This window comes from Thermobia domestica, chromosome 6 (genome assembly GCF_964235325.1).
Source record: "Thermobia domestica chromosome 6, izTheDome1.hap1.1, whole genome shotgun sequence".
Classification (NCBI taxonomy): Eukaryota; Metazoa; Arthropoda; class Insecta; order Zygentoma; family Lepismatidae; genus Thermobia; species Thermobia domestica.
In genome coordinates, this window is record NC_137459.1 from 121,928,861 (window position 1) to 121,954,443 (window position 25,583).

At 37.4% G+C, this 25,583-nt stretch overlaps 1 protein-coding gene across 4 annotated transcripts in view; it reads right to left on the reverse strand.

Annotated features, from left to right (window-relative positions):
- cher (filamin A protein cher) overlaps window positions 1-25,583 on the reverse strand; it is a 627,873-nt gene that overhangs the window by 208,682 nt on the left and 393,608 nt on the right. The window contains exon 1 of one of the 4 annotated variants that reach the window (XM_081762017.1): window positions 25,397-25,547. The exons of 2 other annotated variants lie outside the window; for them this stretch is intronic. The gene's annotated coding sequence lies outside the window, so the exon portion shown is untranslated. Of the gene's footprint in view, window positions 1-2,456; window positions 2,607-25,396; window positions 25,548-25,583 lie in introns of those variants that run through there. One more of the 4 variants, XM_081762019.1, reaches the window with a different exon arrangement.

Sequence of the window (25,583 nt, forward strand, 5' to 3'; positions counted from 1 at the left end):
TTAGGCTAAAGGAGACGTGATGTTGAGAAATGAATGAAATGGTGGAGTGAAGAATGTGGGACGAAACGGGAGGACCACGAGAAAGCCTACGCACACATTGTTTGTCCACCACAAAGTCACTTGGCGCAAGCTGGGATCGAACCAAGGACCCCATACACCAGAGACCTTGAAATAAATGCTTAAATGAAACTCATATTGTGCAATCCGTGACTCACTGAAAAAAAATAGAACCGCAAGTATGCACAGTATTATATGGAAAGACGAAGTGGAAAATATTTCTACTTCAAGTAATGTAAACTACAGTTACTACTATGCAATACCAAATTAAATAAAACTCGTACAACTTATTCCCCTCATTTATGAGTAACCTGGTTAAATAGCATGTTCCGGTAGTATATCACTGTAGTGGCGTTCACAGAATTTCAGCAATGAAGTGTTCTCTCAATCTCATATCCTTTCAAGACAAGCTTGACTTTTTGCTTATATACCTAGGTAGGTATATCTTAATAGAGTAAGTGTTTATTATATTCATATCTTGGTCAAGGGGGTTTAAACCCCGAAAACCACCTTGTGAATGATATTGTATCACTTGACTACGAGATACGAGAGTAGTTTGAAAAGAACTAAATCTGTGCGACCGCAACATCCAATTTTATTTTTATCTTAAAAATGCTCTGTGTAGTCCCCCTGTAGTTCAATGTACTTGGGTGCCATCTCTTTCTACTGTATACGGTTTGCTACTAAATTGTTTTTCCCAAGTTGTTATACTACTACACAACACCCAAAGTTCGTAATCAGAAGAAACATGTCAAGGACCAAGTTTGGGAAATAAGTTTGAATGAAGCAATACGAATTAACATTCATGAAGTTTGTACTCACTGCTCTAGTGAAGATGCGTTATCTTGATACAAGGGAATATCCCTTTTCAATGACACTACTAAATATCAATACTGAAATAGCAGTTTCTGCGTCCATCTACGGAAGAATATGTATTCGTATGTTGTACAAATAGTTTCACAGTTCAACTAAAAACGATTACCTATCCAAGTGATTCAGAAAAAAATAATTATTCGATTGATAAATACGATACGACTATATCAAAATGTTTATTAAAATTTGTGATCAGCGTCGGGGATTCATTGATGTAATGAATGTAACGAAATAATTAAAATACATTATTTTCATTATAATTCCTTAGACAACCACGGAATGCTGCATATCATTTCAAGTGCGCAAGTAACTTAAAAAGATACCTACTGTCAGTAGATTTGAGGAATAATTAATAATGACATTTATGGTTTAAAATACAATAACTACAGTAAAGTAATAAAGAGTTTATGACGAGATTCTCTAAATAATACCAAGAGTAACGATTTCTACAAAATCACAACTCGATCCAATATCCTTTTACATTCGAGTTGTGCATAATATGTCTAGCTGAGAATCAGGTCCAAAGTTTATATATCCTGATGCACAGTATAATTTTCAAGATATTAATCTCTCTCACTAACTTAACTATCTTACCTGCAGCATAATTGTTCACCATTGGTTTCAATAACATGTACCAACTCTCAAAGATCCAAATGCCCAATTGAATGAAACACATACACACAAACTGTCATGCAGGATAACATATGAGTGAAACACTGAACATTTATATACATTTATTTATGTTAGTAATTCATTTCCAAACATGCAAGTAATTAATTCATATGGAAACAAAACAATACAATATTAAACACTAATGTTCAAGCACAACTTTCCGTAAAAATTAATATAAAATTTCGATTCTGATTTACAACTGCTTTTCACTCTTTTTAACACGTTTTTTACAGTATGCATTATTAATTGCTTTCTCCTCACATGAATTCTTAAATCTTGTTGAGAATCGATTGATTATCGATTGATTATATAATAAAATTAAAATATCTACGAAGGAATAATGTAGAGGATTTGTCAGATCAACTGGCACTTCAACGGTAAGTGATCAGCGGTTAACTCTTTAATCCCAAGGGTAAAAACTCAATATCAAAAATCAATTCATTAATGTATTTAATATTTGTTGAGGTGTATCAAAACATGACATGTCCGAGCACTTTCGAACACTTCCCTTTTTGCATCTTGGCACCGAAACATCATAACAACTGCCAATGTCATCGACCAAATTTTAAGAAAGCTGCTTCACAAAGATGTGAATTAACACTTGTCTCTGTGACGTTCCTCATCCCACGTTTTACAGGAAGAAACACACACACACTCATGATATTATATATATATATATATATATATATATATATATATATATATATATATATATATATATATATATATATATATATATATATATAAAGTTATCATGGCTGTCATTCACCATCTATTCTACATCATCTGATGACGCTTACAGAGCACCTCATCAACCCTGGCAGAAATTATTTAATTCGCTTGTGCAGACTTACCTTGTATTACATCGAAACTCCATGGGAAGAGAATCTTCGTTCACTGAGTATCAAGTCGCTCGCACGCTGGGACTCACTGATACCAACTGCCACCAAAGCAAGAGGCTCTCTCAGCGAATCCACACCCACTAAACTTAGCATTTATCTGTCTTGTCCACAACCTCTATACAATTTACGAAATCCACAGGGATCACCTCTCAAATAACATCTATAACAAATTTACACGATAGATTTGTTCTCTTACTGTCTTCGTTTAGTCAAACATGAGACGGTTAAAATGAAACATGACTAACCCCATGTTCCAGATGTTCTCTGACACACAAGCGTAAGCTACATCTAACGTTCTTTTCCTTTATGCCAATTGTTCGCTTTCTTTTTAGCATACACACACAAAAAATTAAAACAATTCATTCTATTGCTTCGAAGAGAGATTATTTATACATCTTAACTTGTGGAAACTTCCTATACGTCAAATATTCTCTCATCCGCTCCTTGAATATATTCTTGGCAAATGTTCAGAAAATCTCCCACCCTTTTTACCTTCCTGGAATTTCAGCGTGAAAAGCCAATTTATCCCTAAAAGGTGATACGAAAGTGGGTCTTGGGCAAATAGCAACACTTTTCTGTCTATGCCAACTATGAAGATGGCCCACAAAGAAGTTTTAAATCTCATTTTAAATATAAAATTATGAAAGGGAAAATTAATAAAGTTAGATATTTTTAAGCAAAAAAAAAAGGCAAGTAGCAGTTATTTATCCAGCAATTTTAAAGTACTGGCACAAAATGTGAATGACTTATACTTTCATATTCAATAGCCCAGCTAAAGATACATAGTTTCCTCACGATGGCACGATGAATTAATAATATAAAGTAGAGCTGAAGGTGCGATTCCAGTCCATGATGTAAGTTATGTATCTGTGAATTTTCTCTGAATTATTATCTCACGTTCGTACCGCTATCTTCAGTTTAATGATTAAGATCCATCATCAATCATCATGTAATTGCAGTTTTCATTGGAATTATGTGTTGAACAATAGGACATCAATATGTGATAATAAAGGGGAAAAAAATCATTTAAAATATTTTTCTTTCACTTGACTATTCAACGTCACTGTATTATATATATATTTCTAAAAAGATACGGACACTACCTAATAACGTATAACATCTCCCCAAGCTCGAATAACGATTACAGCTAAACGTGACAACGAGGTCTTCGAGATCTTACATAGGTTGCATAAGTACGTGCATTTCAACTCGGTCACTTCAATATATGACCGTAAGTCGATTACATTTTACACATACTTCTGTGAGGCCATCAATAAGATTAGTGCAATGTCCCATACATTTTATATACTGGCGACAACCAAGGGCACCAGGGCAGTGCATGAAATTCCATCGACTGTTCCTCGAACCACTGTAATGTCACCCGTGCCTTATGTGAATAGGTTACCTGTTAGTAGAAACCAAACTCGCTGGGACATAGCAAGCGTAAAATAGTACGTTAACTCTGTCGGAAGATTTGTGCACGCGAATTTGTCAAAGTAGACTGCAGTCTCACAAATGATCCCTATTCCCTAGAGCAGAATACCATATATAAACCAACAGAGGCATTATTATTTTGCACTATATCTTGCCGACATGATGGCTCCATGGCTTAGTGTGGTTATTGTCACACAAGTCTCAAGTACACGACAATCTGGCAGAAAAACTCAGATTCATGATTCATTCAACCAGACAACACGGCGCACGTCGTCCACTTTTCATTTCAAATGTTCTCTGGCTCAGGTGAGGCACAGTGTCTCATGTCTGAGTGTTAACATTGGCATCTCTTGTGCGTCTACACCTATCAAACTCCAAGGACTTCAGCATGTGTTACATAGTACATTTGATTGATGGGTTCACTAGCATTTGCATTCAATTCAGTTGTAGCCTGTCGTCAAGTTTTCATTCGCTGTAGTCCCCATTCTGGTACACTCTTCCAACCATTGCCGAAAAAATCCCACAGCAATGGCCAATTCGCTTATAGACTCCAACTAATCGCGCCTCTACAATTTTTCCACGGTCCAAAGGTGATAACTCCTTTGCACAACCCATTGTTACACTACTGACGCTCAATCGCAACACATGGGAATTGAGTAGATGCCTTAAGGAATAAAGTGTCCAGCTCACATATTTCGCTCCGTGGGTTTATCTGTGCTACTGACTATTTCTTTAAAAACTTTATAGGCCTTATACAGAGTCGTTCTGACGCGTGTTTAGCGCCATACTAAAGAGACCGACTAGCATATGTTCCCTGCAGTAATCAGGCCTTTAGTATGATTCTAATCATACTTCAAAACGACTCTACATACGACCCTATATGTGCAAAGTGTGTGTGTTACTCCTAAAATTATGCGGAAAATTATACGCTAAATGCAAACTGCAATAATTGATGAGAACTCATTCGATTCTCTACAGTAGAAAAGAACAGTATCTGACTGTAACATTATAAGCAGTTACATTATGAACAAGGCTACAAGTAAAGGGTTTTGATTGACTAATTTGTATTTAAATATTCTGTCAGTAAGAAGACTATATAGGACAAGGCATATTCTTTAAAGTGAAATCAGAACTTCTCTAATACGTTCAATGTTCTTGCATCAGGAATCGAACACGGGATCTCGTGAGCCAAAGAGCGCAAGCTCTACCCATTAGCCCCGAAAGGAAGGCTGGAAATGGAGAAAGAAAAGTTCCTGTCCCCTTTTAAAAAGTGCATAATTCAGATGATTCATAATTTAAAAAACCAAAAACTCCCGCAACAATGTTTTGTCGCAGAAACAGCAACTCTAATGACTGATTCGCCCTCGGTTACTGGTTATGATTTTAAAATGTATGATATTTGAAAGAAGTTAAAAATTACGAGTCACAACGTAGTTTCATAATCCTACATAACACAGTGGTGCCTACCCCCCCTTATGTCTATGACGCACCCCCCCCCCCCAATTGTCTATCCGTAGGTCTTCTTCCATGAACAAAATCTTCTTTTCGATTAATTTTACCCCCCCTCATCACACATATTTATATAGATTTTAACCCCCCAAATATTTCAATGACGCAGTTTGCGTCATAGCCCCCCTTTGTGGGCACCTCTGCATACTATCTTATTTAACTACATTTTGCAGTACTAAGCCTATATGAGATGCCAGTCTAGAGTTTAAAGGTGAATTTGAACTTCACGTATCGCAAAATCAAGAATTCATGCAAATCGAGTCACTGGAATTAAAATTTTAATATGTATGTTCTACATAACTACATTCAAATATCTTTGTACAATTTGGGAGCTAAAGAGGCGTAGGGTGAAGCCAACATTAGTCTGGACGCAAATCATATAGTCACATGATACGAACAGCCAGTGGCGTATTTACGATTTTGTTTCGGGAGGGGCTTTACTAACTTTCGGGGGGTGCTTTGCCTGAAAATGTGAAAATTCTGCAAGATATTTCATATACTTTACTATAGTAAGCAAGATTTCGGGGCGGGGGCTTAAGCCCGGAAGGCCCCCCTCTAAATACGCCACTGCGAAAAGCACAGAGAACTGCTAATAGTCGGAACACGGTGCCAGAGATTAAGACATGCCAATATTAATCCTGAATACACTAACACGTGCCATTCAATTAACTGTGAATAAAATTTGAAACTAATTTGTTGCTGGTGCCAAAGTTGTACCAATGGGGACTAGGGGACCAGAAACCAGCCAGAAACTCAAGTTTAAACTGGATAAAAGAAACTACTGTTTTAAATACTCTACCGATACTTTTCTGGGTGTGGTCTTGGTTGTTACACTGATGATTTGAATTGCAGTATTGGGACAGAGAGAAAGAAGATATAGTGGATTCATTCATTTCTTCGAAACGTAATTAATGAAAGGAACAGTGCCTTAGAGACGTTAAATTTTGAACGAAGTGCTGATCGTGAAATGTTTTAAAACCTTACACGATTGAAACAGACAGAGTTTTATGAGTTGGTACTACTACAATCAAGAGGCTATTTTTTTTTCTTCTACAATAGCACAACTCCTGATCAAGTTGAAGTAGTAACCAGCAGCAAATAATACAGTCATTACAAAATTTGCATTTACATTTGCAATTATAACTGGCTTGATCCTGTTCTTGCTAGGATTATATTGAAGAATAAAAACAAGACAAATAGATTCGAAAAAAAAAACAATAGATTTAAGGAGCCACTGAAATCAGATTTATCCAGCAAAACTGACAGTATAATATTATATTACTATTTTTAATATAAATAAAAAAATGCACTATAGTACTGTGAACAAACTACGATTCAGTTCTCACACGTACACTAGTACCGGTACTGATGCTTTCTTGCTCATTGTGCTACTCAACAGTGTAGCCAGTTCTAGTTCAAGAAGTACATCTGAGCACAAATGAAAACACCCAGAGGCGATATTGAAACATAAGATTATACCACTATTATTTGTAAGTAAAAGTATGGATATTTTTACAAATTTTCAAAAGTAAGTACGGACATCAGAACAAGTCTTATAAATATGAACTTGTTCTGCTAAATATGGACGTCTGGTAACGCTAGTTCTTTCTCATGCTAATTGATAGGAATGGTGCCCGCGCTATTTCATTAGACAATAGATAATACATTTAAACTTGCCTAATTGAAGTGAGATTTTCGCTATGTAAGATTGCACCATATTATAGACAACGTGAACAATGCTAACTAAAACAGCTTTGTTTGCCTTGACTAACCGGTGACCACAAAGGTTGAGACTTTGGCCCAGTCTTTATTCCCTATAGCACTGTACTTGAACATTGTATCTTTTGTTTTCCAATTAGTATATAATTTAATATTCACGCTTAAATATAATTACTTTTTTGTATATCTTTGAACACATTACGATAGCACATCTTTCGACCAAACATACAAGAAGAATTACGAACAGAAGCTAATGAATAACCATTTTTTGAAAAAAGTGCTAAACACGAAAGTTCAACAACTCAACGCTCGGTTGGACAAGAGAAAGTGAACTGCACAGAAGTCGTATTATATAATATATACGAAAACTTCATGAACTATCCTCAGTCCGTTTTATTGAATAGCTGACTTGGCGCCGTGTACATCAAAAAGGATTATTTGCGACTGACAAAAGATAGTACGGAGGACACGTATTAATGTTAAACACTAATTAAACACACATTTTAATAGTTAAAGGCTGTTAAATAATGGATTGTCAAAGTCACTTAAAAGTACTGAAATGACTTGTTTTATGTGACCGACTTCAAAAGTACCAAAGTTTACAGAGGTTCAAAAAGAAACTTGAGTACAAACAGCCCACATCGCGATACGATGGCGTCAGATAAAAACTTTTTATTTCGGTTCGTTTGTTTCAAATGCTTCTCAAGCGTGACTCGAACACATGCTGTTGATAATTTTAATTTCTGGCACGGAAGCCACATTGTTAAAACAAATGGAAAAATACACGACACGACACACCTACGGCCATGGCTGTAATCAACACGGCATCTCAAAGATTTATGTAACGTGGAAATAATGCATATGAGTACTCGTTTATAATAGTTGTTGGCTTTGGCAACACATCATCTATGGCTAAGTAACTCTAAACGGTGGTTTACATGGCAGTAATTATGGTAAAGTAGTGACCATTACTCATATCCAAAGAAATTACTTGCTATATATTCTAACTTCGTGTAGCTTCTTAAATTAAAAAAAAAACTACGAAATTTTCATTTTTCTTCATTCACAAGTAATTATACAACTTACATATGTATAATTAAAACATAGACGCACTTTTATTTTCAAAAACTTTTGAATACGCAAAATTAATTTTCTACTCGTGACTCAATCCCTACAAACAATATTAATGCGTTTATAAAAATTATCTGTATGAATAAACTAAGTTCTCTTTCTGTTTAAATTAATGTTTGAGAAAGTAATCGTTCCTCCATAACCATGCCAACTCATGTACTGGTCGTAACTGGCTAGATATTGGTAGTTTTGCTGAAGTGCTATATATGACGGATAATTTTCATTAGTATGTCGTAAATTATTCGTACTGCATCTATTTTCTCCACGATGTAGTCTCCTACTTTTTTTTTTTGAAACCGAGACCCATGGTAAAAAAAAACAAACTCGTAAATATCAATCAAATATTGAGTCTAATGTTAACGTGTGAGCTTTTGGTGCAGGAAATTATTTGTTCGGTTCCCGGTGGTAGAGCATCGAACTTACTACAATGGTTCACATTCCACTATAAACTATAGATTCCAACCTACATAACCTTGATACTGGCAAAGAACGGGAATACAAATTAAGCTAACTAATCACATACTGGGTACAATAGAGTCTAATAAACATGACTTTATTTCAATCGAAAGTGAGTGTCTCAAAGTTTCCAGTGTGTAAGGTAGGGAAGAGCAATTTTTAAAGGATTCTTTTGAAAGGAAATAAACTGCATCTTATCCGAGACAAGTTTGTTTCCCATGATTCTTAACATACTTCTTATAGGTGATCGGAATATCGTTCAGCAAGACTTCCAAATTCAGAGAAATGTTTTTCAATTTTTGTAACATATAAAGGTAACAAAGGAAGTTCTCCCGCTTTTTCACCCACCACTTTCGAACATCTATATGTCACCTAAGACGTACCTGGAAGATCAAAAATAGTTCTCATTAGCATCAACGACCTTCTGCCAACGTTCTGGAAGGCCATGGATTCCGTCGCGGTAGAACTTGGTGGGCCATGAAGCGAAGAAGGTATCAAGTGAATTTTGCACCTCTACTAGGGATCTGCACTGGCGTCCTCTAAGGTGATTATCCAAGGAATGGAACAGGCGATGCTTGGACAGTGCAATGTCCGGGGAGTATGGTGGATGCAATAGTGTTTCCCATCCAAGGAGTAGAATGGTGTCCCGGGTCATCCTAGCCACGTGAGGTTTAGCGTTATCCTGTAACAGGAGGACCCCTTTGCGATTCAGAAGTGCTGGATCCAGAGTTTTGAGTTTTTCTTGAACACAGATAACCTGCTAACAGTACACAGTTGCATTGATACCCTGATCAGTTGGTAGCAGTTCCCGATGCAGGATGCCGCGAGCAGTCCACCAAACACAGGTGCAGTGCTGGTTTCGGCTGTTTTGGAACCGGTTCATGGGATGCTAAGCAATGATGACGGCGCAGTGGAGCTTCGTACTGGACCCACTTTTCATCACACGTCAACGCCCTGTACAGAAATGGCTCCTTCCTCAGACGATACAGTAAAGAAACACAGGTGTCTGCTTACATTGCCTTCTGGCCTGGAGTCAAATCATGTGGGACCCATCGATCCAACTTGTGGTGCTTAACAATTTGATAGAGGTTCTGCTGAATGGTTTCGCCACTCACACTGTCCCGCAATTGTAGTCCCAGTTTCTCACATATCTGGCCACTGTTCGTCTCAACTCCTGCCTGAAGATCTTCATTTTGTACATGTATTGATCTTCCGGCACGTGGTGCGTCTTCGAGTGTTTCTTCACCGTCCTTAAACTTGTTAAACCACCGCTGCACTGTCCGCGTAATCACGACACCCTCACCAAAGGCCCGGGATATTTCCCTTACGCTCCAGCGGCGTTTGACCCTAGATTGAACTCGTACAGCATACACGGCCTTATGACGCTCTGTGGAAGTATCATGTTCAATCTATCCTTACGCAAGTTCACGGTGTAACTGAACTGCCCCAACCAGGTACCGGTAGTATGTTTGATATAGCCACACCAACGACTGACATTCGCTTTATCTCCATTTGCATTCAACTCAAAATGTGAAGGCCAATTAAACACAGACCTCCACAAAAAGCGGCAGAACTTTCTTGGTCACCTTTATAGAAGGCATTTCCAGAGGATGCAGCTTCATATGACGGTTCTCTGCCCTTTCTGCTAGTGCTCTTAAGACTTTATTCATTGAAGCACACATGTGGTGGTTTAAACTAACAGTTTCTTGTTCAACTGAGACTTAAAATTTAGTGAATCTCGTTTCAGTTTAGAACAGTTTATAGAAGTTGGAAATATAGATTCTTTCTGCAATACTAGAAGAGAAGCTATCTTTTGTACAGATCCTAGAAAATTCCTTCCTTCCTTTCTAGTGTGTGTTTAGATTCACGAATGTTAAATTATTGTGAAAATTGCCATTTCGAAATTTCGTAACAGAATGAAGTTGAAGGAGATTTGAAAAATATTCTTCAGTCAATAAAAGTTTACTAATTTATATGATAAGGTAAAAGCAAGCAGAGTTTACAGATAATTTATGTCGAAAATAAATTAAGATTCAGTTTCGTTTGTTCTTTAATATCAGCCGTCCACAGTTAGTCAATTTTAGTACAGAAAAAATCGCTAATTCTTAGCTAACTACTAGACATAACTCAGACACAGAGTAGGTATCACAAAGCGAGTCAAGAAGTTAAAACGAAAGGAACATAAATTAACAAGTATATGTATTTTTTTTTTAAAAAAAAAGAATAAACTTAATTTTTAAAAAGGAACCTAACAAATCCCAAACCTTTGGCTTTAACAAAATAATAATTCACAAACTACTTGTTCGTTTGTAATTTCAAGAAATACCTGTTGTATGGTTAGATGGAGACTAAGGTACTATCAGTATTTCATAAAAAGAAAAGGACTATATTACATATTGATGCAATCTCAATAAGTAAATGATCTTAAAATATTGTTTTCTCTTTACTTGTAGGGCTTTCCTTCTATGCTTTATTTTAGTTGGATAGCCACATTGACACGCAAATTAAGACGAAAAGCAAGCGGCTGTAATTTTGGAGTATACTAACTATAGTTTCACACTTTCTGTTTGATTGGAATCCTAGATTCTCACCTCAAATACGATACTAGAATTACTGTGTTTCAAGTCTTTTCTCAAATTTTAAAGAGATGCTTCTGACCTCGACTCTCGTCTGTTAGATACTAGAATCGAGAGTAGGCACGAAATGTCTCACCTCGTAGATAACACTAGTCACTATAGCGCATGGATATCCTGGCCAAAAGCAAGAAGATGTATTTGTTCTTTAATTTATTTTAAAGCAAAGTACGAGAATGTCAGAAGAGATATTTGCACCCCTCGGATTCTGAGTCATATTATACATGCATAAATTCTGAACTAAAATGTGTAAACTATGGGATTGGTGGAACTGAAACTTTATATTTTATGACTGGAAAACACCCTCTGTAATGTAAACAAACAATGAGCCAAGGTCATGTGTACAGCGTCACAGACTGTGTATGTTCAGGAAACAAGACGGGATGCCCAGTCATTCAGGAGGTAGTGCGTTTTTGAACAAGTTGTGTGTAAATGCACCGTGAGGAATACGGAATTAACAGTGATTTTCCTTTATGAGTTCAAAATGTAACATTCTTCACATCTAACCATGAATAACAACAGTGCATTTGGACCAGGACTGGTGAATGAATATAAAATGAACGCAGTGGGTTGGTGAAATTTTGTGGCGGTGACAATATTGAAAAATGAGCCTTGGAGGCACGAACAGCATGTTCTGATGAGCTCTTGAACACAATGGAATCGGGCCCTTAGAAAAGTGTTTTCGTAATTACAGACAAGTTAGATAAACACTGTTGTTCGGCGGCTCCACGTAACCAGTAAAATGAAATACGTAGTTGAGCTTATGGTGTCACGTGAGTTACATCCGCCAACAAGAATTGGCTTTAGGAGTTCAATTCCATGAGTGTATAAAATATCAGGCTGTTTCCTAAATAGGATTGCCACTTCTGATAGAAGGATCTGCTACAATTGTAAACTGTCAGTCACATAATATTATAAATTTGATGCCAGTTACACGATAATGCACGCCAACATGTCGCTTAAAGGACGGTGCACACACTACGTGTTGCAATAAGAAACCCTTCCCCATCCCCCGTATTCTCCTGAAGTCTCTCCCACCGACTACCACCTCTTCCGACATCTCAATCACTATGAAATTTGTTATAAAAGTTCTCGTAGAATTATATTACATACAATAACAGGTTTGTATTAGAGAAAATGAACAAGAAAATAATACTGAAGACCACTTTACCTCAAAAGCTGTCAAAGAAACGTCTCTTACAATTAAACATTCCAAAATGATCATTGTTGATTCAAGACTTCCCTGCCTATTCAAAATCTAAAAAAAAAAAGTATATATATATATACTGTATCAAAGTTTGTGTATTGTTGAGTCGATACCAATACACGTGGAGAACTCGTGCTTATACAGGCTGTCATATTCCGCATGATTTACAGTAATGAATTACAGATAAGAATAATATTGAATCTTTTTGAGAAATAGTGGTAACGCTCTAATTAATGACCCATTCGGATGAAAGAGAAGACCCACCTTGTTCAAAGTGAACAGAGGAGGTATGAGATATTCTCCTATGGTTTGGAATATAGTTTAAGAGCATATTTTCCAGACTAAGTGTAACATTACGTGTGACTAAGAATAGAGCAGTTTGGTATAATCATATGCTTCAAAGGGAATTCAATATTGGAACATGTTAGTGCTTGTAAAAACACCTTTCACTGTTGGGGAGTGAGCTGTACACTTCAAAATTACAGATTCCAAAGAAAAACGCCTTGAATGAGCTTTAAACATAATTAAACATGCCAGTGTGTCCCAAATGGTTTTATTATTATTATTATTTTGTTATTATCTTCATTGCAACATACATACTGAAAGAGGAAGATGTTCTTACTTGAATTGGAAATATCATTGCATTGTTTAGCTGATGAAAATACAGGACTAAATAGAAAGATTAAAACAGAATACAAAGACTAAACTAGGTTTACATAGTAACGAACCAGCAAACTCTTAAGGGAAACAGACTGCTGAACAAAATACTATATTACATTATAATGCACAAACTTCAGAACTGAATTTTCAATTAAATGTTAGTAAAGTCCGCAACTTCTGACTATATATGAATATATTAAGATTATTTTAATGTATGCAGTGGTGTAGTGGTAAAACAAATAGTATCAAGGCGGTCCTTTTCTCTCTGTGTTTTCGTATAATGAACATCTTCGTGTCATCAAAGCGCCTGTTTGGAAACATTCATTGCACACTACTTCACGAATTACCTTCCAATTTCTCCCATAATGCAACAAATGATTAATTCTAAGTTGTTATATTAACACAAGATATTTTGATATGCAACTTGCAAAATAATTAAGGAACAAACAGTTGTAACAAAAATAAATAACCATGGCGGTCCCATGGGTTGTAAAAATGTACCAGGGCGGCGTCCTGGCACTACCATACTACTGTATGTATGACGAATACTTTTGACATCACGAATCAAATCAGATGCTATGCTATCTTGGTGTAAATCGGACGGTTTCATAAGACAAATGATAATACAGTAGTTTAGATTCAAGAATTTTTCAGAATATGTGAAGGTTTTATGTCAAACTTACACTGATGTCATGGTATCTATAAAATATGTATTTACCAAATTAGAATTCTTTGTTAGCGACTCCTACAAGGTCTACCATAATTATGTAGCACTTTAATTGACTATATAGGGAGATGGTTATAAAAATAATGGAAACACCTGAAAAACATTCAACATACTTCATTAATATAGCGTGACACCACCGTCAACTTGCAGAACAGCTCTGATTCGTAATGAAATGGAAGAACATAAGTCATGAATCATTTCCAGAAGAATATTGTACCATTCCTCAGTTCTCAGTTCCGTCAGTGAGACAGGACAAGATATCTGCTCGTAAGTTTGAGCTCAGAATCCATCATAGGTATTCAATAATGTTAAGGTTTATGAACTGAGCACGCCACCGGAAAGGAGGTGTTGTAATTCATCCAGTTCATGAAACCAAGCCTCAACAACTACAGTAGTGTAATTTGACGCACTGTCTAACTAACTCTATAGCCTATGGATCGGGATGCGCAAGAGACGAGTCGAGATAGAAATTTCCTGAATTCGAGTCGAGACACAGCTCTTCCAATAGAGAAGAATACATCTTTCGAGTCGAGACATCACTTTTACAGCACATTTTCGAGACGAGACAGCCTCAAATCTTGTCTCGTGCGCATCCCTACCTATGGAACCCGGAGGTTCAATGCCATATTCACAAAAGCTCTCCACTGACATATCCTTAGCCAATTGGATTCAGTTTCTACTTTGTACTCCTATTTCTGCAAGATCCATCTTAATATTGTCCTCCCATCTGCGCCTAGGTCTTCCTAATAGTAGTTTTCCGATTGGTCTTCCAGTTAAAACTTTGAAAACTTCCTACTTTCTTCCATCCTGGCTACATGACCTGCCCACTTGAGCCTTCTAAATTTGATGCCCCTAACAATGTTTGGCAAACCGTATAAATTACGTAGTTCCCCGTTATGAAGTTTCCGTAATTCCCCATTCCTGTTTGTCTTGGGTCCGAATATTCGTTTCAGGAACTTGTTCTCAAATACTTTCAGTCTATACTCTTCCCTCAGAGTAAGCGACCATCTTTCGCAACCATACAGAACAACAGGCATGATTATCGTTTAATATATTTTAAGCTTCCCATGTATTTAGTTTTCTCTTCATTTACTTCTAAACCCATGTCCCTACAAGCGTCTAATAAGACCTCTGCATTTCTTTCTATTGTACTCTTATCATCTCCTATTAAATTTGCATCATCAGCACACGCCATAACCTGGTGAACACGATTCAACTCTAGGCCCCGGTTGCTATCTTTGATTTTCCTTATAGCGTATTCCAGAACAAAGTTGAATAATAATGGGGACTACGCATCACCTTGTTTCAGGCCATTCTCAAGCAGTGTTTATTTCAGACGTGTTTTTTGGGAGGCACTGCCCCTCCCCCCGGAGCTCTGGAATATATGGTTCTGCGGTATTTATTTCCATTTCTCCATGAAGATTAGTTTTTGGTTGCGTGTTAGGCAAATCGTCAAAGAAATATTTCCATCTACTTAAGATGCTATCTGAATCACAGAATTGTTCCGTCAGCTTACTTTAATATATAAGCACAAGGTTGATAGCCTTTTTTAAATTCGTTGATTCCCTTATACATGTTCCGAATGTTGTTATTTTTATTATTATCTTCAAGTTCCTTAATTTTAGCTTTCAAAAAGTCACGTTTCTTTGTTCTAAAATTTTGGGAAGTTTCCTGCCTGATGTCCACGAAATTTTGTGTAGTTATTTCATTCGGATTTTGTAGCCAAGTTCCTTAATTTTAGCTTTCAAAAAATCGCGTTTCTTTGTTCTAAAAGTTTGGGAAGTTTCCCGTCTGATGTCCACGAAATTTTGTTTAGTTATATCATTCGGATTTTGTAGCCAACGTAATTTTGCCTGTTTTCTCTTCTCTGCTAGTTTGACGCACAGTTATATCATTGGCCGGAAAGGATATCTCAACAACAGCATTCATGTGGATATCTAAAATATCACTACATAATCACTAGCAGTAGTGCGCTCTGTGAGTACAACCACAAGACCCACGGAATATCAGAAATTGCGGCCCAGAGCATCACAGAGCTGCCGCCATTATTCACAATAGATGAAACCGTTTGGAGCATGAGCCTCTTTGGACGTCTACCACGGAAATTACAACCTGGTGCGGATACTCAGATCATGAAACATGTCTCAGACTTATTGTCGCAATAGGTAATTCCAAGTGCTGATTAAGTTCCACAGTCAATTTTGCCGCATTGGTTCTACCATACTTGGTGATAAATCTTCAATGCTGAGCGATCCTTATTACTGAGACTCCTCTTCCGTTCACTATTGTTCTTCATCAAAGTTATTTGCCACGAGTACTGTAAAGCTTTATCTTGAAATTATTCTTCACGATACATGTAACCAGGGGAGCCCGAAGAAAATTTTCTAGAGGGGGCCCATCTCCATGGTTGATATATATTACGTCTGATATTTCTGGTATTTAATATACGTAGTTTGCTATATTACGTATATATTTTCGTGAGCCAGAAGGGGGCCCGGGCCCAACCCTCCCCTTCCCTTCGGGCGCCCATGCATGTAGCCTGCGGGCTATCGTAGATACATTTGTGTTAAATAAGCGAGCACTCGCAATTTTTCTTCTTCAGAAAGGTCGTCCACTTTGAATCACTACAGTATATCCGCTTCAACACATGCCTCCGTCCTACATGACGTACTATTAACAATCATCTAATACCGCAGTTACAACAGCGAGGCGCTACACACGCTGCGCCTTCAGTTTTACAACCTCATACATCTTACGAATTACAAACCTCAGATGCTCCAGTATTTTGACATCCATCTGTATGTACAATCAATATAAATTGTTTTCGAGTTTTCTTAAACACGTTTATATATTGAACACCTATTTAACCTTCAGATTCCCCCCCCCCCATAGATGAAGTTATTTCTCTCTCTCTCTCTCTCTCTCTCTCTCTCTCTCTCTCTCTTTCTTTCTTTCTTTCTTTCTTTCTTTCTTTCTTTCCCTCTGAAGTATTGCAACATATACATTGTAGTATCTGCAAATTCAACATTTACAATCTCTTATTTTTATCTAATCGACAACCAAGGAGCCCAAATGAATCTGATTCTAATAGTGATCACAACGTTATAGTATACCTGAATGAATTTATTGCTAACGCATTCAATATTTGAAGTCACCAGAATTTATGGTCAGCGTGTAATTACTCGGCTGGATTCTAATCTGCTCAATCCACAAATAATTTGTTTTATTAGTCGATTAAGATCACGCACCCATCTCACATGCTTGGAAATCCTTAGAAACTCTAAACTCTTTGGGCTTCGATGACTCAGTGGTAGAGCGTTCATTTCTGATGCTTGGAGTCCCTGGTTCGGTCTCATCCCGCGAAAAGTTATCCTTCTGGTGGATAAACACCTTTGCATGGATTTCTGCGTTGTTCTCCCCTTTCTCACTTTGTTCATTCCACCATTTGATTCATTTTCATTACAATCGTCTTCCTTAGCCTCAGTGGATAACGATGAAACATTCATTATTATTTCCTTGTTTTCATATTTACTTTTCAGTTCGATTAACATGTAAATTCATTTATACTTTAATATGTCCAGATATTCATGTCGTCTGTGTTTCAGTATGTCAGTTTTATACTCAAACTAGACATGCGACAACAATTTTGGACAGGGGCGGACTGGCAACCATAGGGCCCACCCTGCTAAACTGAAATGAGGGCCCACTGTATAAACATGTAAAAAAAATGTACTTGGCATTCTTCGTATGTATTACATATATAAAAATCCATCTTCGAACCCATAAATAGTAACCCATATATTCATACAAAAGCAAAGCATTAATTACAAAAAATCTGAGGTAGGAACATTTTAATAGTAACTCATACAGTGTGTAATTGGCATTATCATTTTTTATTGTAAACAAACACAATACTGGAATTGGTGCTTTCAGTTATCTATATAGTGCTGTTGTTTTTTTATGTAATGAATTTAAACCATTTATTTAAACAAATGAATGTCATGTTTTAGAAAACCCAAAATATATACATGTGCAATAAGAAAAAACTAATCTCAAGTCAACTTTGAAACAGTAAATAATTAAAGCACTGACAGAAATAAGTTTCTTTCCTCATAAATCAGTTCTAATATCAAATTGGTTGAAATTTTCTACTGAATTGCATACTCTAACCCAATATAATATAATATTAATATTAATGCCAGAAATGTATCCTAATATTAATATCTTCATTATGCCCCAGTCACACTCACAATTTCAAATATCTACCTAATTCTTTGGAACTAGATACAAGATCGTCAATCACTTTGTCGTAATCAAACGTATATGATCTTTCTATGTATAAAAGACTAAAGTCTTCCAACAAATCTTGTCCAAGCGATGAACGCAACCGTTTTTTGATCACTTTCATAATCGAGAAAATTCTTTCACATGATACTTGGGTACACGATAGAGTTAGAACATACTTATAGACCCTACGTTTTATACAACGATGGATATAATGGACCATAAAGATTTAATTCGTGAAGCAGGTGCAGTGCACAAACTAGACACACTTTACACTGTCTTGCAGGTTTGCATTTCCATTCATCTTCCTCCTCACTTTCAGTTTCATTATCTTCCTCCTTTTCACTACTATGAGCATATTGCTCGCTGCCATGCTCATTTCTTAAAATATCCTGCTTTTTACATATTGGTGGATTATAGTCCCTATAATGAGGAGCAAATTGGAGCAGTTCCTCTTGAATTTGTTCTCTTTCCACTTTCCAATAATGTGGTAGAGTATTAAGAGCTGAATCAGTTAGTTCTTCTAAAGTACTTATCTCATGGAAACGGGTAGGATCCAGCCATGCAATGTCCTTCATGAGACTGTCACTGCAGATAAACCGAGAATGTAATTGCTCAATTCCAGTATCGAAAATAACATTGAAAACGTTTATCTGAAACACTTTTGATGGAGAATCTAAAATTCTTGCCTCATCATGGGAAAGTTCGTCTGCTTGAAGAGTTGCTACTGGTATTCTCTTTGCAAGGAGAGAAGTTTCAACTGCAACATCGTATCCTGCAGTACAAATCATTTTTGTAGCCGTTAGATAATCCAAACCAGATTTTTGCAAATACTGCGAAGTACATAGATGAAAAAGTTGGCTGAAAACAAAAGCCACAAGAATGTTTTCAAATTTACACCAGTTCTGAACCAAACACTTGGCTTTAAATGTGACTTCTGCTTGAAAATCACTCATACTTGCAATAGTGAGTAGACATTGAAGCAGCGTCATGAATCTCTTCCAATCTTGCAAAGGTGCCGAAAAATCATCAGAGATACTCTTTAGAGCTCGATCTTTACTTCACCACCTTGTCAGATTTATTTTTTGTAATCGGCGAAGTAGCTGTCTACCACTTGAGTTGTTTTCATTGTACTTAATCGACTCTTGCATTCTTTTATACGAATCGCGTTCCGGCTCCACCTCCACTTACCACAATAACAATATCTACGAAACTATTGTTTCTTTAAAACATCGCCACTCGCCGGCTTGTAAAAGGACCGATGGACCGGAGTAGGCAATGATATCCAAATCCAATAACAGCCTGAAATCTACTGTGTTTCTTATATTTAAAAAAGTAGTAGTTAACGTGCTCGTTTTTAACAGTTGTTGTATCACAAACTCCGCAATGTTTTAGGGCCTGATTGTCTCATAGACGGAACCTTTTCAAGTCGATAAACGTGAAGAAGAATAAGGTCTGTTCATGAAAGTTTAACTTTGCTTCTTTTTTATGCAAAACACAAGTTTGCGGAAGTTACCCTGCCATATTTTTGATGCTGGTGGGTTTAATTGAGCAAATTGTTTTAAAATTGGTGGAGGGGCCCACCTGTTTGGGGGGCCCATCCTGCATTTGCAGGGTAGCAGGGTGGGCCAGTCCGCCCCTGATTTTGGACATGAGTGTACCTGGATGATCAAAAACACTTAACATCAGCATAGACGACCTTCTGCCAACGTTCTGGAAGGCCATGGGTTCCATCACGGTAGAATTTGATGGGCTGTGAAGCGAAGAAGGTATCAAGTGCATTTTGTACCTCTACTAGGGATTTGAACTGGCGTTCTCTAAGGTGATTATCCAAGGAATGGAACAGGCGATAACCGGAAGGTGCAATGTCCGGGGATGTAATGGTGTATGCAATAGTGTTTCCCATCCAAGGTGTAGAATGATGTTCCGAGTCAACCTAGCCACGTGAGTCTTAGCGTTGTCCTGTAACAGAACTCCTTTGCGATGCAGAAGTGCTAGCTCCAGAGTTTTGAGGTTTTCTTGAGCACGGCTAAACTGGTGACAGTACACAGTTGCATTGATGCTCTGACCAGCTGTTAGCAGTTCCCGATGCACGATGCCCCGAGCAGTCCACCAAACACACAAGATGACCTTCTTCTGGTGCAGTGCTGGTTTCGGTGGTTTTTTAACCGGTTCATGGATACCAACCAATTATGATGGTTCCGTGGAGCTTCGAACAGGGCCCACTTTTCATCACAGGTCAACACCCTGTACAGAAATGCCTCCTTCCTCAGACGAGACAGTAAAGAAACACAGGTGTCTGCTCGCGTTGCCTTCTGGCCCGGAGTCAAATCATGTGGGACTCATTGATCCAACTTGTAGTGCTTAACAATTTCATGGAGGTGCTTCCAAATGGTTTCTCCACTCACACTGAATTGTAGTCCCAGTTTCTCATATGTTTGGCCACTGTTCGCCTCAACTCCTGCCTGAAGATCTTCATTTTGTACAGGTATTGGTCTTCCAGCACGTGGTGAGTCTTCGAGTATTTCGTCACCGTCCTTAAACTTATTAAACCACCGCTGCACTGTCCGCGTAGTCACGACATCCTCACCAAAGGTCCGGCATATCTCCCTTACGCTGCAGCGGCGTTTGACCCTAGTTTGAACTCGTACAGCATACACGCCCTTACGACGCTCTGTGGATGTCCCATGTTTACTCTGTCCTTAGGCAAGTATACGGTGTAACTGAACTGCCACAACCAGGTAGTATGTTGGATATACCCGCACCAAGAACTGGCCTTCGCCTTATCTCCATTCATATAAACTCACGGTGTGAGGGCCAATAAAACCCAGACCTCCACAAAAAGCGGCAGAACTTTCTTGGTTGCCTTTATGTATAGGATGTTAATGAACGATATCAACGACAAACTATAAGAGGTGACTTTTGACAATAAAATAAGAAATTACATGGACCTGTGGGGAAAAGTGCATAGTTTCAAAGCTAGGCCAGTCCAAAATCGGAGAAAACCTCACTTTCAATACGCGCTATTTCTACTTCCGAGAAAACGTGGAGTGGCAGTCAATATCAGCGTAAAGGAAGCCATATATAAAGGAATCCAAAACTACATATTTCATTAACCTGCAATGTCTGTGCACGGTACAATTCCCAGACATATTGTCAACAGAATTTTGAGATATGCTGTGATTTCAAGGTGGGTCCAAAGTAGGTAAACAAATAAGTCTTGACAGCAGTGAACACCGAATTCTTTGGCGGGGGATTAGAAGTGTTAGAGACTGCCAGCACCATGATTTCTCGTATTCGGTATAACGCGTGCTGCAATGTTTTGTTTCACGATTTACAGCTGAAAAAGAAGAACGTGAAATGCACCATGATAAAATACATCACAACACGCGTTATTCCGCACACGATAAACTGTAGACCTGGTGGCTGTTACGATGCGAAAAATAGGAAAGTATCGAATTTTCGAATAGGGCAAATTACAGGAAATAGGAATAATGGAAGGAAACCATTCCTATGTGAGAGTGGTCACCGAACATTAAAGAATACTGTCACGAATAATCGTAAATCTAATGTGGTACAAGTGACTGCAGACCTCACACAGAGTCCCTAACCACTTGTTTCTACAACCACAATACGACGAGAGACGTATAACATTAACATCTGCGGTCGAGTTGCGATTCTAAACTTTTGGTCACCGCCAGAAACTCCGTAGGGTTATAGAAACGAGAACCATCTTTCCAACAATAGGTCAAGGTTTGTGAATGCGGACTCAAAGAGCTGTATGATCCCAACTACCTACTGCCTCACCTTCGTTAACACAACGTAAGCTGTTTCTTGCCCCGTTAAAGTTTGTTTACTTTAATAACGGCCAACTGTAAACAGCGTTCAATCGGAAAGCGATAAGTAGGGATGGACATCCCAAATCTGATAGAATCCACAATAAGCGTACTCCATCATACAATGCATACCTACACTCATGTCCAAAATGATTGTCACATATGTATAACTGTCTTCTTGTAAGAATATAATTTGATAACGATTTTGCAGGGTACTATTAATACTGATGCTACATGTATAATAGGGAAATGTATAGTTAAGGTAAATTTCATAGGAAAAGAATTATAAATACGAAAATTAGAATGAGTAAATCAAAATGTTGCTAAATGGACAAGAAATTTTTAGTTTTATTGTTCTTATTTACTGCTCTTTTGACATGAAATTTGCCACACACATGTCTTTGCCAATTATACACATATTAACATTATAAGAAATACCGGGCGAATTCGTTATCAAATTATATTCCTACAACAACATATTTATAGATATGCGACAATAATTTTGGACATGAGTGTACATTACTTAAATTTATATGTTTGTTCTTCTTGAGCTTCATTATACCAGTTCTTAAACTAACCTAAGTTCTATATAATGTAGTATATTGGTATCATGCAAATTGATTCAGAATGTCATATCACGAATTGTTGGATACTGTAATTTCTAGTGCTTTTTCTTAAAGTTTTCTTGTATTATTTTTTTCTTTTTTGCTTGTTTGTGATGCGACACGATATTTTTATTCACAAAATGCATGATTGACAAGACGGAATAAAATATATATCCACTTTGATCTTCAAACACAGTATCAAGCCATGCTACTTCTAAACAATATTAAACAATACGCGACGCGTAAGAAACTATTTCTTTTAAGGGATATAGAGTAACAATGTTGGTTAGAACTAAGAATTAAGATTTCTGGGCTTTCGGAATTATGGCCATGTTAGCCCGTCACGTATGACGTCCCTCGGCGATCACATCGTCTGCGAAATTGAGATGTAAGAAAAAAATAAATGAAATCCTTGAGTTTTACGTCCTACGGTTATGGCGGCTAGGTTAAAGCAGACGCTGGTGATGAGAAATGAATGAAATAGTGGAATAAAGAAAGTGGGAGGAAACCGGAGAACCCCGAGGAAACCCACACAGACGGTGTTTGTACACCACAAAGTTCACTTGGCGCGAGCTGGAATCCAACCTAGGATCCCATTCACCAGCGGTGAGCGCTCAACCACTGAGCCACCGCGGCTCCAAGAGATGGAAGAAAAGAATGCGGAAGGAAGAAAGTGACCTCGGATCATCATGAAGATGCCATCCCGATATTTGCCCAGTGTGAATAAGAAAAACCTCTTACACTTTTTCTACCGAGTGTCTCCAATGGGAATCGAATCCGGGACCACTCGCATCAAAGGCACGAGTATTAGCGACTACGCTACGCGGGGCTAGTACTTATGTTGACGTATATAATCTAATCGCTTGATTGCTATGACTTTAGGCTAAAGATGATGGACGATTAATGAATGAGAATGATTATGAAGAAGTTGGTGGAATAAGGATGTAGGAGGAAACTGGATAACCCCCAGATAACCCACTCACTCAATGTTGCCCACTACAAACTCAGTGGGTCTCAAATCTAACGAAGGAAGCCTCGCACCGGAAGCGAGCACTCGACCGCTGAGCCACTGTCTCCTCCTCTTCCCTTCGACGCTTATTGATGCAGATAATATATAATACTTTCACTCTGCTAAATAAAATAATTTCCTTGCTGAGAGAAGACGATAAACTCTCAAAACAAAACAAAAAAAAAAAACTGTGATATGAAGATTTATTTTCTTCATTATTGTAGATATCGATTTGTCCATAATTTTATAACACGAACATGTATCTTCCGCAATATTCGTTGCCAGTATTAAAAAAAAAAAAGTTACAGTACCAGACATATAGACATGAAAGATATAACAAAAATAATGAGGAAAAGCAGTTGGTCATTAACACTATTAAGCGCTTAAATATGTTCAGGTGTCCAGATAAGGCAATTTTCTCTCTCTTTTTTTTTTCTTTCTTTTTTTCTTTTTTTCTTTTCTTTTTTAGTTTTCCGTAAATTATTAATATATGGGCGCAAGTAAGAAACGATAAATGATCGGACTCAAGATATATTTGGTTCCTTAACAATAAATAGAAATATTCTTAATTCACTTTTAACAATAATTTCAAGGGTGGTTTTAAGAAATGTTTACTATTTGAAAAATCTAGGAACATTTTGGGCACAATCATCTAATTTGTTTTAGTAAAATTAAATCAACGGAAGCCAGTGCTTACTGTTGCAGAAACGTGTGTCTATTTGCAGGTATTTATTTGAATAACTTACGGAAAGCTATAAAGGTGAGAAAATTACTTTAACTGTCAACGCAAAATTCTTTGTAATAGTTTTTCAGTCATTACCCTCATGCCATTGAAAGCGATGTGGGACAATACATTAGATTTAATATCACGCAAATTACCTTTCATTTGGGTTAATAATATCTTAAACTAGGCAAAATGCGCTTTTTAAGTTACTATATAATCGAAGAATATAGCACTTCCCTGTACAATCAAATAGAGCGGCATTTCATTAGCATGTCAGTCAAATTATAATACACTGAGGTACTTAAAAGCTATTATTTATACATAAATTATTTATTAAAAGGTTATATAAAAAATGTTAACGTATTGATGCAAAATTGTTAGTCATTACACAAAACTTTTCCTGAAAGACAGCAATACATATTAAAGTAAATAGAATTTTTTGTTATTCAGTTATTAACTAAAGTGATTGTAAATTTCCAAGTATATTATTATGTATTTTGATGCAAATTAACATTTAATCAACAATTCAAAATTCAGCTACACAAATCTTCGTATGTGGAGGAATAGCTAGTGTTAACTAGCTCAGAAAGCAAACTAGACACTTAATGAAAAGGATCAACACAGTGGAAGAATTTGACAGTATTGTTAAGCGGCATTTACAAGCCAAGAACATCATTTCTGGCTTCAACAACTTTGGTGTACAAAGGTTGTACGTGGATGAAGCTTCACCACAGGATGATTTCTAGAAAAATAAACTTCAGCTATGTATCCTGCTAGAATTACACTGAAAAAGAGCCCAGGTGCCCCTCGTGTACATCAGTTAGAGAAATAAGTCGTGAAGTATTTCCGGCAGATCACCACCACCAACCAATAACATGAGGCGGGGAGCGTGGGGTGCGTGTGGGAGGCGTGTATGACAGCATATCGGCACCAGGAAGAAGCGACACAGTGTACTTACGTCGGTCGGCGGGCGGGTTGGAGCCGGCAAACCACACGCTACTTCTTTTCCCACTGAATAACTCTATATCCTAGGCAGTGGTGACCACGACAGTCTTGCTATCCCTGGACAATCACTGCTCAACTCACACAATCAATCAGATGTTGGGGAAGAATTTCCCTTGAACGCCACACGAATATTTTTTTGC